The 4,194-nt window shown below is 46.7% G+C and overlaps 1 pseudogene; it reads right to left on the reverse strand.

Moving 5' to 3' along the window:
• Positions 1 to 953: 953 nt before the first annotated feature.
• LOC134385726 (RNA-binding protein EWS-like) lies at positions 954 to 2,928 on the reverse strand (annotated as a pseudogene).
• Between the last annotated feature and the right edge of the window lie 1,266 nt (positions 2,929 to 4,194).

Raw genomic sequence — 4,194 nt, forward strand, 5'->3', positions numbered from 1 at the left:
GGAAATGACTTATTATACATAATATAAGGTAATATGCAATAATAAAATAATTTTGATAGGTCTGTAGTATATATTTAAGTTCCTTAAGTTTTTCTGTACAGTCTGATGATTCTTTAACGTACATGTGTTATTTTGATAATTATGAAAAGGACAGTAAAAATAATTTTTAATAAAGAAAATCACATTTTTAGTACCTTTTCTATACTTTTTCATGTTTTTTAGTTTTCTTTGAAATGCTCAGCAGCCTCTTCTATGCCCCAAATGCCTCCCTCTGACACTTCCCTTAACAAGGGAGCCTTTGGTGGCCCACCCCCACCCCTTCAGAGACCTTTCCCACCTTTACAGTCCTACCAACTTATCTAAGTACTGTTTCCACTGGCCAGGTGCTTTTGAACTATTTCCACTTGGACACATTAATACATTACTTAAGGTTCAGTTCCCCAGCTGTAAATAGTGATAATACCTTCTCCTATAGACATTGTGAGGATTAAAGAAAGTAACAGATATAAAGCCCTCAAACTGTGGTGCCCACCCCAGAGTTGCCTCATTACATAATACCCAGTAGCAGTATTAATGACAATACTAATTCTTTTTTTTTTTCTTTGACTATTTATAAACATTTGGAATTTTATTAAAAAAAAAAAATCACAACCATGAACATTTTTAGAGGTCCTCTGGGTTCTCCACAATGACACTGAGCATGTTCACAGGGGGTTCCTATTGTTAAGTCTTAAGCAACTATCTTTAAAAGAAGAGGGGAAAAAAAAAAAAACTTGGCACACTACCATGTAACTTGTTTTAATGTTTCTTCACAAATGGTGAAAAATACTAAAGTACAAAAAATAATCATAACATTGTGGCCAAAATTATAAATATGGAATTATAAATACAAAACATTACCTGGTTTAAAAAATATAGCTGGTAGTCAGTGCAGCTCTGCAGGGTCTCTGCATCTAGTAGGGCCTATCTCTGTGTTCTTGATGATGCTCACCTTTATCCATTTTTCTAGGTCCTCCAAGTCCACCTCTTCTTCCTCCCATCTGTTCCATCAAAGGTCCATGGGGCCCACTAGGGCAACCTCATCTTCTTCCACCAAAGCCACCTTGGTCCATGGACCAGCCACCACAAAAGCCACCTCTGTCTCCACGGCGGCCACCTCTGAACATTCCACTGGGATCATCATCATGGTCCATGAGGCCACTTCTTCCTCCCCGCATGCCACCAGGGCCTCCTCTGCCACAATCACCACCTGGGGATCAGAGGGGTGGCAGGAGAAAGGTTTCAGGCTTCGGGGCCTTACACTATTTGCATTCTGTTCTCCAAATGAAGCTCTGGTTTCCACAACCCAGATTGGGACACTGCCAGTCTCCAGCTCAGTGATGAACATTTCCTCCTCCAGAGGAGTTTCCTTGGGAACCCCAGGGCCCTCCTGGGGGAAAGCCTCCTCTGTCTCCTCCACAGCCTCCCATGCAACCCATGGATCCTCCAGGACCTCCTGGGCCCCCTGGGCCTCCATGGAGCTGTGGTAGCATCCCTCTGCCCTCATGGGGCAGCATACCAACCCGCATGCTGTTCATTGGAGGCTTCTTCCCAGCAAGAGAGACTTTAAGTTTGCTCCCTTGAAAATCTTTTCCATCAAACCACTCCACAGCAGCCTTGACAGTTGGTGGGTCTTCATAGGACACTGTGGCATCGCCTTTGGGCTTTCCCGTTTCCTTGTCCAGGCAGATGTGGATCATGGGTTGCCCAGTTCTCTTGTTCATCCTAACAACCCCACACTGCTTTAAAAAGTCTGCCAAATCATCTAGAGTTACATTGTCATTTAATCCTCACACTTAAATTGCAGTTGTCAGAATCTTCATCCAGATCTACAGGTGGGCCTAAATGAAGATGTGGTCCTTCGTCCATGGGTCCACCAGGCTTACTGAAGTCACCTCGCTCTCCAGTGCTGCCCATTCTACCATGTCCTCCTCCCTGCCCACTTCTGCTCATGTTTGCACAATCAAATCCCCCTCTTCCTCTGCCCTGGTTATCAGAGCTACTCATGCTCTGCTTCTCTCCTGATCTGGGAAATCTTCCAGACTCCTGCCCACAAACATCCATGCTACTGGGGTGGTCCTGTGGGAATGAACACTGCTGCCTGTAGCCACTGCTCTGCTGGCTATATTGACTTGGAGCCTAGCTATATTGACTTGGATCCAGTTTTGGGGAGGTGGGGGAAGGTGACTCGGGAAAGGCTGCTGCCCATAGCTGCTTCATTGGCCATGGCTACTCTGCTATCCATAGATGCTCAGTTGCCCATAGGTGTTATGATGAGAGTAACTGCTCTAATCATAACTAGTCAGAGGAATAGCTGGTAGGATGATAAGATAAAGGTGCAGTGACTAGCTGCATGGGGTAGCTCCCAAGTACCTAGGGATAACTGTAGTTACTCTGTCCATATCCTAGGCTGGGCTAGTTGTAACCCCGGTGCTAGATTGAGTTGACTAGTCTCAGCAGGCTTGTTACTATCCCGCAGTCTTGCAGGTGCAATGGCTGCTGGCTGCTGCCCATAGGTGGGTAAGCAGGCTGAGTGCCATATGCAGACTGAGCTGCATAGGAGGCCTGGGTGGTGATGACTGCAGCAGAGGCCATATCATAAGCATCAGTGCCGTACCCCTGGACAGACTAGCAGTACACCTGGGGAGCAGGTGGAGTAGTATAACGAGTTGGAGGCTATCCATAAGCAGTTGCACAGGTAGTCTGCCCATAGGTCTCAGTGGTCTGAGCCTGGGTATAGATGACATCAGTGGGCTGTCCATAAGTTCCATAGCTTTGTTGTCCATATGCCTGGATGGTGGTCTGTGCACATCCTTGAGTGGTCTGGGTGGTGTAAGCACTGTAGCCCTGGTGGGCTGCAGCTTGGCTGTAGGTACTGTAATCTGTCATGCAATTTTCTCTCCTTCCTCTTCGTTCTCTCAATGTCCATCTCCCTATTGCTTTTCCTTTCAACAATACTCTTCCTTCCAAATACATATATTTTAACACATTGTGGACAAAAGAGCTTTCAAGCAACAAGAAAGACCCATAGAAGGGTTCCGGTCAAGATGGCGGAATAGATGGTTCCCAGAGTCACTCTCTCCCACAAATCAACCAATTTACAACTATAAAAATGTAACATCAGCCAAACTGGGACCGCTGGAGCTCAGGGGAAAAGGAGAAGAGACCTACGGAGTTCATGAAGGAGTGAGAAACTAAAAAGAGAGAAAGAAAAAGCTGCTCTGAGCTGCTGCTTTAAGGCTTGAGCTGATGAGCACATGGAGCAGGAGCCAGCAAAGCCACAGCTGTGCCCTTTGGATGGAGTTACTTGGAGAAGTAGGCAGTTACTAGTTACTAGGCAGCAGGAGAGAAGAGGGCCTTGGAGGCCCCCAGGACAGCAAGACCACTAATAGGGTTCCCATGAACCCACACAGAAGTGAGGAGCCAGAACAACTGAAAAAAGGGAGCCATTCAGAGGCCAGTGAGTCATCACAAGGGACCAGCGCAGGGCGCATCCCATGGGAAGGGTTTGGAGCATGGGCGGTGGGCAAGATGGGAACACCGGGAGAACACTGGGGCACAGCAAGGACAACTGATCTGCCCCCCAATCAGCACAGGACCACTCAGAGGAGAATGGTCAGGAATGCAGAATTGCATGGGGTGCAGTTTGATGAAAAAACTCAGGCCCAGATCAGAGATTCTTTTTTTTTTTTTTTTTTAACTTTTTTTAACAGAGTCATTGTCAGGAAAGGTTCTTTTATTTTATTTATTTATTTATTTATTTATTTATTTGTCTTTTTCGTGACCGGTACTCAGCCAGTGAGCGCACCGGCCATTCCTATATAGGATCCGAACCCGCGGCGGGAGCATCGCCACGCTCCCTGCGCCCTACTCTCTCCCGAGTGCGCCACGGGCTCAGCCCCCAGATCAGAGATTCTACACAACACAGATCCGCCAGGTCTCTGAAGATACGGAAGTACCTATAAGATCAACCATTAAACCCTGAGCTGCACAAAAATCTTCCCTAGGGAAACAGCAGCAAAGCAGCAATTTAAACAACCACACACTCAAATACTGGTTCCCACAGGAAGTTCCCCCATGTTAGAAGCAAAGGACGAAAAATGAGTTCTGGCCCAGGCACACCACCAGCATCTTGGGGCACGCCTGGGAACCAGA

This window comes from Cynocephalus volans, chromosome 9 (assembly GCF_027409185.1).
Source record: "Cynocephalus volans isolate mCynVol1 chromosome 9, mCynVol1.pri, whole genome shotgun sequence".
In the NCBI taxonomy this organism is placed as follows: Eukaryota; Metazoa; Chordata; class Mammalia; order Dermoptera; family Cynocephalidae; genus Cynocephalus; species Cynocephalus volans.